This window comes from Triticum dicoccoides, chromosome 4B (assembly GCF_002162155.2).
Source record: "Triticum dicoccoides isolate Atlit2015 ecotype Zavitan chromosome 4B, WEW_v2.0, whole genome shotgun sequence".
NCBI lineage: Eukaryota > Viridiplantae > Streptophyta > Magnoliopsida > Poales > Poaceae > Triticum > Triticum dicoccoides.
Window position 1 is genome coordinate 134406276 of NC_041387.1, and position 11261 is coordinate 134417536.

Consider the following 11261-nt stretch of genomic DNA (forward strand, 5'->3'; position numbering starts at 1 on the left):
GCCCCTGCCGGTCGCGCCCGACGCCCGTGACCCCCCCCCCACACCCGCTATGGCTCCCTGTGCCAATGACAGGTGAGCCTAGCCCAAAACGTTTTAATAAAAAAAGGAATTAAAAATATATTAAATAAATAAATAAATAATAATTAAAATATTAATTAATTAATTAAGTAATTAATTAAGTTAATTAATCTTGATTAGATTAACCTAATCACTAATTAAACTAATTAATCTGTTTTAGTTAATCTTAGTCAATGACAGGGGGACCCACACGTCAGGTTGACCAGGTCAATGGTCAATGTTGACTGCTGACATCACTCTGATGTCATGCTGACATCATCATTTACTATTCTGGATAGTGTTGGATTTAAATAAATAATTAAATAAAATCAGAAAATAATTAAATCTTTAGAAAATCATATCTTTTAATCCGTAACTCGGATTAAAATATTTTCAACATGAAAGTTGCTCAGAACGACGAGACGAACCCGGATACGTAGCCCGTTCGTCCACCACACACCCCTAACATATCAAACCCGCAACTTTCCCCCTCCGGTTCATCTGTCAGAAAACACGAAACACCGGGAATACTTTCCCGGATGTTTCCCCCCTTCACCGGTATCACCTACTACCGCGTTAGGGCACACCGAACACCGTGTATTGCCTTGTTATATTTTGTGATGCTTTGTTTGCTCTGTATTCATTATTTCTTCCCCCTCTTCTCTCCGGTAGACTACGAGACCGACGCTGCTGCTGACCAGTTCGTCTACGGAGTTGACGACCCCTCTCTCTTGCCAGAGCAACCAGGCAAGCCCCCCCTTTGATCACCAGATATCGCCTACTCTTCTCTATACTGCTTGCATTAGAGTAGTGTAGCATGTTACTGCTTTCCGTTAATCCTATTCTGATGCATAGCCTGTCATTGCTGCTACAGTCATTGATACCTTACCCGCAATCCTAAATGCTTAGTATAGGATGCTAGTGTTCCATCAGTGGCCCTACACTCTTGTCCGTCTGCCATGCTATACTACTGGGCTGTGATCACTTCGGGAGGTGATCACGGGCATATACTATATACTTTACACTGTTACATTACCTGTGATACTGTTTGGAGTTGGGGGCTGAAGGGGCAGGTGGCTCCATCCCGGTAGAGGTGGGCCTGGGTTCCCGACGGCCCCCGACTGTTACTTGGTGGCGGACCGACAGGGCAGGTTGGGACCACCTAGGAGACAGGTGGGCCTGGCCCTGTTCAGCGTTCGCGGATATTTAACACGCTTAACGAGATCTTGGTATTTGATCTGAGTTGGCTACGAGCCTATACGCACTAACCATCTACGTGGGAGTAGTTATGGGTATCCGGGCGTCGTGGTATCAGCCGAAGCACTTCAGACGTCAGCGACGGAGCGGCGCGCGCCGGATTGGAACGTAAGCCTGCTCTTGTATTAAGGGGGCTAGTTCTGCTTCCGGCCGCCCTCGCAACGTGCAGGTGTGCTATGGGCGATGGGCCCAGACCCCTGTGCGCTTAAGGTTTAGACCGGCGTGCTGGCCTCTCTGTTTTGCCTAGGTGGGGCTTCGACGTGTTGATCTTCCGAGGCCGGGCATGACCCAGGAAAGTGTGTCCGGCCAAATGGGATCAAGTGTGTTGGGTAAGTTGGTGCACCCCTGCAGGGAAGTTAATCTATTCGAATAGCCGTGATCTTCGGTAACAGGACGACTTGGAGTTGTACCTTGACCTTATGACAACTAGAACCGGATACTTAATAAAACACACCCTTCCAAGTTCCACAGACAACCCGGTGATCGCTTTTCCACAGGGCGACGAGGGGAGGATCGCCGGGTAGGGTTATGCTATGCGATGCTACTTGGAGATGCTATTTGGAGATTCTACTTGGAGATGCTACTTGGAGGACTTCAATCTACTCTCTTCTACATGCTGCAAGACGGAGGCTGCCAGAAGCGTAGTCTTCGATAGGACTAGCTATCCCCCCTCTTATTCTGGCATTCTGCAGTTCAGTCCACTGATATGGCCCTTTACACATATCCCCATGCATATGTAGTGTAGCTCCTTGCTTGCGAGTACTTTGGATGAGTACTCACGGTTGCTTTTCTCCCTCTTTTCCCCCTTTTCCCTTTTTCCTGGTTGGCGCAACCAGATGCTGGAGCCCTGGAGCCAGACGTCACCGTCGACGACGACCCCTACTACACCGGAGGTGCCTACTACTACGTGCAGCCCGCTGACGACGACCAGGAGTAGTTAGGAGGATCCCAGGCAGGAGGCCTGCGCCTCTTTCGATCTGTATCCCAGTTTGTGCTAGCCTTCTTAAGGCAACTTGTTTAACTTATGTCTGTACTCAGATATTGTTGCTTCCGCTGACTCGTCTATGATCGAGCACCTGTATTCGAGCCCTCGAGGCCCCTGGCTTGTATTATGATGCTTGTATGACGTATTTATGTTTTAGAGTTGTGTTGTGATATCTTCCCGTGAGTCCCTGATCCTGATCGTACACGTTTGCGTGCATGATTAGTGTACGATTGAATCGGGGGCGTCACAAGCTGGCAAGCACAACGGGCTAGAGCTCCTTTACGCTTCATACACTAAGTCAAAGGCTGTCGGGTCGATCAACCCGGCCCGCCACTCCGAAAATAAATAGCCGCACGACCGGCTGCTCGCCAACCGGCCTCGCCGGAGTGCCGCCAGCCAGCCTAGTGGGTGTTTTGCTCGCGCTCAACGTTTTGAAGGGCCCAAGTCCTGCGCGCTCCTCTCGAATAACCGAGCTCCTTGTCACGAACCGGAGCCTTGGTCGTCTGACTCGCGGGGGGGGGGGGGGGGTTTGAGAAAGGAAAAAGTGCAAGAAAGCAGTCCAAAAAAATGGAAGGCAAAAGCAAAAACACTCACGGCATTTAGACACAAATATTTAAAAGGCCCGCGACCCGAGTTCATTACACCCTAAAACCCCTAGTGGGTGGGTGGACCTGCTACTTAACAAATTGTACTAAGAGTGTCTCAGGCATCTCCAGTGCCGCGTCGCGACATCGATGGCTCTCCCCTGGCGGCCTCCGGGTCTGGCGAGGCACCGGTGTCCTCCTCGGCACCCCCATTGCGGTAGACGCCCGTCTCCTCGGAGCTCCCATCCGGATCATGGAGAAGCAAGCCGTAGTTGTCGCCTTCCACGACCCTGCTGTCTTCCATCCGCTCCGGGTGGAACTCGTCATGGAAGGCAAACTCAGCGATGTAGCTGGCCCGGGAGGCAATCCGGCCGGCTTGCTCCTGCAAGAGCTGCTTCGAGCCGGCCCGCTGGCCCATCAGCGTGTCCAGCTGCAGGTCTGGATGCCAAGACAACGCGAACTGAAGCGCCATCTCAGCACCGACACGAGCGGTGGAGACACGCCACTCGTGAAGCCGGTCCGGCCCCATCTCCAACCAACGCGCCAGGCGCATGAAGCTACTCGGCTCGACGGAGTCCGGCCGAAGGGCCGCCGTCATCGTGGTGCCGGCCTTGGACAACCACCCCATCTGCATCCCCAAGACCCGCAGGCTGGCCTCAGCGGCGGTGATGATTTCCAGGAAGGTCCACGCCACCCTCAGATCAGTTCCGGATCCAACGACTCCGGTCAGGTCGCGCTGAAAGCGAACGGCTTCCTCCGCCAGCCGTTGCGTCTCCAGGAAGGCTCCTGCCACAAAAGGCGAATCATATCAGAAGAAGGACAACAAGGAAGAAAGGCCGGATCCTGACTCGGGAAAGTACAAGAAAAGCACTTACTGGAGAAGGACTCTTCCAGGTGCTGTGCTTCGAGCAACGTACCACGCCGTTCCCGTTCAATGGCGTGGTCGCGCTCCTGGAGCGCCCTCTCCAGATCGGCTGGCTTGGCAAGGGCCGCCTTGAACTCGGTGTCTTTGTCATCGACCGCCATCTCGTCCGCCTCGCGATGACGGGCCTTGTCCCGACGGGCCCCCTCAGCCGTGGTAACCTGCCCCCGCAGGCGATCCACCTCGGTCTCGAGCCGACCCTTGTCGTCGGCCAGTTGGCCGCGCTGCTGGTCCGCCTCGACCAGGGCCCGCTGCGCCTCCACCACCTTTGCGGCTTCCTCCTTAAGAAGCTCCACCTCGGCCTCGAGGCAGCACTTGTGACCTGCCAGCTGCTCATGCAGTTGGTTGGCCTCGTCGAGAGACCGCCAGGCCACGACCGCCTCCATCCTCGCCTGCGCCGTCTCGACGCCAAGATGGCCAGTGTCGACAACGAGCCGGTCATAGTGATGACCAGCCCGGAGCAGACGAGTCCGCCAGGACAGCACCTCGGCTGCGAAAAAGAAGGATGCAGCGAATGAGAAAGCAAGACTTAAGATTTGGCCCAACTGTTACACAGTTGGCCCGAATCTCGGGGGCTACACCCAGTGGGTGCGCTAGCGCGCCCCTACTAGAAAATACCATGAAGATACCTCCTCCTCCTTGGCGGCAAGCTCCTCCTCCTTGGCGGCAAGCTGCTCCTTGAGATCCCGATACTTGCCCAGGAGACAGTTGAAGGCGCTGACCTGGTAGGCGTCGAGTTGCTGAAGAAGGCCGAAATTAGAACAAGGACAAAGCTCTAAATATTCGACCCAACTACTATGTAGTTGGCCCGAACCTCGGGGGCTACACCCAGTGGGTGAGCTGGCGCGCCCCCACAAAGAAGAAATTGTGAAAAAGAAAAGGCTTACCAGAACGACGCGCTCCAGGTCACGCGTCCGCTCCACGTCGACTTGGGCGAAGGCCTCGAGCCGGTCCATCCGGCCGCGCAGGCGGCAGCTGACGGCGTCCATCGCCTCCTCATCCTGGGTCTGAGGCCTGAAGACCACGGCACCCCCGCTCCGTGCCGGCTGCGTCGCAGCAGCCTGGCGTCCTCCCTGCCGGGGCACCAAGGCGTGCTCCCTGCTGGCCGCTCCCGACGCGGCAACACCTCCTCCGACGCCCTCTCCAGCACCGTCGATGACCCGGACGCCGGGACACCCTACATCGCTGCCTCCGGTTCGGACGCCGGGACGGCCTGCTGCGCCACCATCGGCCCAGCTGCCGGGGTGGCCTCCGGCACCGCCGCCCGCGGTGCCTCCTCCAACACCGGCGGCGCCTCCAGTGCCGCCGCCCGCAGCGCCTCCTCCAAGGCGGCGCTGCCTCCACCGCCATCAGCCCCCGCTCGCTCGACAGCGTCGACCCGCGGTGGGGTATCATCCTCCACCTCCATGACCTCCCGGTCAAGGATCACCACCTCAGCCCGGCCTTCACGGCCGCGCTCCCTCACCGACGACGGCTCAAAGACCGTCACCGCCACCACCGTGCCCTCCGGCATCTCGCGCCAGGCCGGCTCCGCACCGGCTCGCGCCCATGCCGCCGCCGCTTTGGTCCAAGCCCGGACCAACACCGCCTCCAGCTCCGCCTCGGCCCTGTTCCTGTCCCGCCAGGCCAAGCCCTTGGTGTCATTCGGGTCCAGGCCGAGGTCCGAGTCGGCCCGTCCCTCCGCCTTGACCTGGTTGACGAGGTCGGATCGGCTCCTGCGGAACGCGGTCCCTTCGGCAGCGACGGCGGCCACCGCCGCCCTCGCCAGCGCAATTGGCAACCTGAAGAAGAATATAGAACGAGTAAAAAGAAACAAGGCTAGCTCGACAATCCAGATGCGTACGGGAGATGAAGCTTACCCTGACAAAACCAGGACCGGGGGTGGCCTCCCATGCCCGGCGCCGCGCTTCCTCTTGGCCGGCCTCCCGGCCCCGGCCGGGTCCGCCGTGCGCTTCGGGGCCAGGGGCCGCGACGCGACTCTGTCCTTCCCGTGCGGGCGGCTCAGCGCCGTCCCACGCAAAGACCCGGCTTCGTCCGTGTCGCCGCCTCCCTCGGCCAACACCACTACAACAACAACTGGTGTCAGCATCGCCCGTACCGTGCCACGATCAGCAACTCAAGATACATGAAGAAAAATACAAGACTTACCCGCACGACGCCCAGCGCCGCGTCGGCCTCGGCCTCCTCGTCCCCGCCGTGGGCCGCGGGCTCCTCTGGCACCACCAACGCCACCTGCGATGGGGCCCGGGCGTAAGGATGCCGGATCACATTCAGAAGCACCTCCCACGTCGCGTCAGGATGGACGAGACGGTGCACAACAGCAAAGTAAGGCGACCAGACACTCACCTGTGGCACCGAGTTCGACTCGCCGTACGGCACCTTGCCAAACCACCAGTCCTCCCCAAGGTTGGCCTTGGAGATGTCGTTCACGCGGGCGTGATCTGCTCTACTGTCAGCCGCGTCGACCCCATGCGGTTGGGGTCTTGAAGGCCGACCATCTCGTCAATGAGGCAGGAGCGCCTCTGCAGTGGGAGGACCCGTCACATGATGAACGCGGCGATGAGGTCGTTGCCGGTGAGCCCCTCCCGCGTCCTCATCACCGTCACCCGCTTGTAGAGATTGAGAATCTCCTACGACGGGCGCCTGGGCGAGTAGCCCCAGTTTATCTTCGCTCGCGACGGTGCGATGGCGAAGGCCAGAAGATTGATGTGGTCTGCACCCAAGTTGCGGACATAGAAGAAGGAGTTTTGCCATTTCTTGGCAGAATCCTCGAGCGGGATCTTGGGGAAGTCCGCCCCCAACCGCTTCGAGATGACGGCGGCGCCGTAGTCGGCGAACTCTCCGGCTAACGGGCCTTGCTGCTTCAGGGAGAAGAAGCGCGCCTAGAGGTCGATCGTGGGCTCGACCCCCAGGTACCCCTCGTAAAGGGTGACGAAGCAGGGGAGCTAGACGATGGCGCCGGCGCCAAGATGATGTGGCTGGAGCCCGAAGAACTCCAAGAACATGCGGAAGAAGGCGCTCGCCAGCAGCCCAAATCCGTGCTCGAAGCGCGTGAGGAAGACCACGCGCTCCAACTCCTCGGGCTGCGGCCTCTGCTCGCTGCGCGGCAGACGGACGGCGACATCCGTCTCCCAGGGCAGGCGCCGCGACGCTCGAAGATGGGCAATGTCCTCGATGGTGACATTTGAACCCATGCAAGAGCCCGACGGCAGTGCCATGATCGAAAGAAGGAGAAAGAAGATGGACGACGGAGAAGTTCTTCTCGGGGCAGCGGACGTTGCAGGGCGTCGGTTGCAAAGAGCAGAGCAAGAGCAAAGGGACAGGAGGGCGCGTGCGAGAATGATGTCCACCGCCCCTGCCCCCTGATTTATAACCCTCGGTTTGAACATGGGGGAGTGGGATCGTCTGCACGCGCCCATTCCACTACCCCATAATAAGTGTGCATGTACACACACAGTAACTGCCCGAGGAAGAGCAGCCGGCCCCCGGACGCCGCAATAAATCCGCGCGTATGGGCCAAGGGCCCGCGGCAGCGGGCCCCATCCTGTCGCCCAATCCCGTCGCGCGTGTGGCCTGTCAGGCCCCTCTGACTTCCGGGCACCATGTGGCGCCCGCGTGAAGCCTAAGGGATTGCCCCAAGATTCGACGGACTCCTCGGTTCCCGCCATGGCCGAGATGCCGCAATCCGGTTTCCGAGAAAACCAGCACACAGTGGGTGTTGCCGGACCCGGCGATCGCAGAATCCGCCTTGCTTAAGGAGGAAACTGCGAAGGCCCACTCATCCGAAGACGGCGGACCTTCACAGCTTCGGGGACTACCGTCAGGGGGATGAACCCCAGGCAGGCAACGGAACCCGGATCCTTTTCAAAAACAATGGGGCCACCATCGCCCCTCAAGCAGGCATGCGCTTGGCCGGGTCGCTCGACCCGACCAAGCCCCGCAACCCGATCAAGCTCTCCGACCCAGCAAGACGCGTCGACTTGGCCTCAATAACTAGCGCAAGACAGCCGAACCCGGCACAACCAAAGCTTCCTTGACAAGCCAGCCCCACCCGTGGCATGCTTCGCAATCCAGCCACGGGTCAGCTCCCGTCCCATCCAGGCCGTACGATGGGACGAGTCTTCAATCATCGATGACCAAGGCAACAGTGCTTCGCCCATGCCGGTGGTCAGCCGGAGCATGGCAACAGTGCCCCTCTCCTACCCGCTGACTAGGGATGGCGTGGCTATAGTGCCCCCGCCCTCACCACTGACGACAGCAAGCGGCGACCTGACGGAGAGCCACTGTACACTACTCAACTCGGCCACGCCCTGACGATCGACAAGACGGTGCGCTGTTCCCCTAGGCACGCGGGGCCCGCACCTAGGATAACCCGGCGAACCACAGGCCCTCAGCAGGCCCCAGCCCGGGTCCCCGGACGCTGACAACCTAGACCCACCGACTTGTAGCATTACCATTTTACCCCTGGGGGGTTGGTCTATAAAACCCCCCAGGAGCCCTCACGTGAGAGGGATCGATCGACAGGAAGAAGAAAAGCCAGTGAGCGTAGAACTAGCCACCAAGACAGCAACACCAGGGAGAAGGAGTAGCCTAAGCCTTTGGCCAGCTTCCTTCCTCCCCCATACAGCTCCAGGAGAAACATTGTACTATCGAGCATCAAACTACACTCCGCAGGACTAGGGGTGTTATCTCTCCGGAGAGCCCCGAACTTGGGCATGTCCAGCGTCCCGCGCCCGCTCATACCAACCTCGCCTCTGGAGCCCACCAGCGCCCTCGAGCCTCCTCCTCTCTTTAGCCATCCCTTGGCATCTGCCGTGCACCCACCACGACAGGAATAAACTCAAGCAATATGATGTAAACCCCATCTTTTTATCCTCAATGGCAACAATACAATACGTGTCTCGCTACCCCTACTTTGTCACTAGGTGAGGACACCGCAAGATTGAACCCAAAGCTAAGCACCTCTTCCATTGCAAGAAAAACCAATCTAATTGGCCAAACCAAACTAATTCAAAGAGAAATACAAAGATACCAAATCATGCATATAAGAATTCAGATGAGATTCAAATAATATTCATAGATAAGGTGATCATAAATCCACAATTCATTGGATCTCGACAAAGACACAGCAAAATAGTATTACATCAGATAGATCTCCAAGAACACCGAGGAGAAACATGGTATTGAGAATCAAAGAGAGACTAGAAGCCATCTAGCTACCAGCTATGGACCCATAGGTTTGTGGAGGACTACTCACGCTTCATCGGAAGGGCAATAGAGTTGATGTAGATGCCCTCCATGATCGAATCCCCCTCTGGCAGGATGCCAAAAAAGGCCCCTAGATGGGATCTCACGGGAACAGAAGGTTGCGGCGGCAAAAAAAGTGTTTTTGTGGATGCTTCTGGTGGTTTGGGAATATTTGCAAATATATAGGAGGAAGATCTAGGTCAGGGGGTCACGAGGTCCCCACAAGGTAGGGACGCGCGCCCTACCCCCTGGGCGCGCCCTCCACCCTTATTGTTGCCTCGTGACTCTTCTGACTTGCTCTCCAAGTCTCCTGGGTGTCTTCTGGTTCAAGAAAAATCATCGTGAAGTTTTATTCCGTTTGGACTCCATTTAGTATTCCTTTTCTACGAAGCTCAAAAACAAGGAAAAAACAGAAACTGGCATTAGGCTCTAGGTTAATAGGTTAGTCCCAAAAATAATATAAAATAGCATATTAATGCATATAAAACATCCAAAACAGATAATACAATAGCATGGAACAATCAAAAATTATAGATATGTTGGAGACGTATCACATACTTGTCCGCCGTGACCATGAGCGCGGCCATGGTGGTTGGCTCGGAGCGCATGATCTTGTGCTTGGGGAGGGTCCCATCCCGACAGCCGCTCACAAAGTACTGGATAGCTTGAACCTCGTGGAACGCCTCACGGCTATTCCGAAGCTTGGTCCAGTGCACGAGGTACTCGTGGCCGGTTTCATTATGCCCCTACACACACATGGCGAGATGGCTGGGACGACCGGGTCGCTTGTAGGTGCCGGTGAACTTGCGCACAAATGCTTGGTTGAAGTCGTGCCATGAGTTAATGTTGCTAGCTAGCAGGTTGTTCAGCCACGTCTGAGCTGAGTCCTAGAGCATGAGCGAGGTGTAGCGCACGGCCAGGCACCGGTAGCCACCCGCGATGCCGATGGCGGTGGTGTAGTCGATGAGCCAGTCCTCCGGCTTGACGGTCCCGTTGTACTTGGGGGTGTCACAAGGAGCGTGAGCCCTTTGTGGAAGGGCTCGTCGCGGATGCGTGGGCCAAAGCAAGCCGGACCGACCGTGTTGTCCTCCTCCAGCTCGAGGGAAAGGGCGAGCTGCTCGATGCGGCAGCAAGTGTCGTTGTTGCCGATGTCGCAAGGGCCTAGCCGGCTTGCAACCGGGCCGTGGGGAGTGGGTTGGCCGAGGCCGGACGGCCACGCCGGCCGGATGGCGGGGGAGGGTCTTACCGGCACCGGTCCTCTGGAGCCGATCCGTTGCCCAGGTCGTCACCAGCTATTAGGGCGCGGTTGTGCCTGGTTCGCATCCGGATGGAATGAGCTTCACCGGGACGGGGGGAAGACGTCGTGTTCCGTTGCTTGGAGTCCTTGGTGCGGTGAAATTCGGACGCCGCGGGAGAGTCAAGGCGGACCTGCTACACGTTCCCCGTAGTGAGAAGTTCACGCATGCACTACAAGCACTCCTGCAACTCTTCACCTTGGAGGTTCTCCAGGCCGACTACGACTGCCTCGGCGGCGCGCATGTTCTTCACGAGCGTGTCCTAGATGGGCGGGACCACGCCCAAGGCGCGACCGATGGCGTCTCCACGCTTCCGCACCTCGGCGACCTAGCTGGGCTCGGCCGCAGCCGATGTGAAGCTGTATGCAGCATTTCCCTCCCGCTGGATGGCCTCCAACCGATGCTTAGTAGAAACGAGCGTCATGGCGTCCTCCAGTAGGCGCACACGCTCCTCCTCGAGCTGAACCCTGGCCTCCGTGGCGTTGGCGCTGGTGGTGATGGGGATGTTGAGGTTCTGCATCATCGCGTGCAGCAGGTTGGCTCTGCTGGCGCGGACAGCCGCGACTTGCACTGCGGCAGCCTTCTTCGTGGCGCTAAATGAAGTGGAGGCGGAACCGGTGATGAGCACCTCCACGTGGGTGTAGAGGTTCGCCATGTCATCGAAAATGTCGCTGCCGAGGGCGACGGGCGAGTCAGTGATGTCGAGCACCTCACTGGGGTACTCATCAGGGACGAGCGCGGCAGGGGCGTGCAGTGCGCCAAAGGGGACGACAGCCAAGCCAGCGAAGCCGGCTAGTGCCGTGCCGGGCGCAGGGACCAGACCGCGCATGACGGGCTCGCTGGAGTTGGTGAAGGGCCCCGTCTGGAACGTGTCTCCGGCCGGCACCTCAAGCTTCCCCACGGTGGGCGCCAAC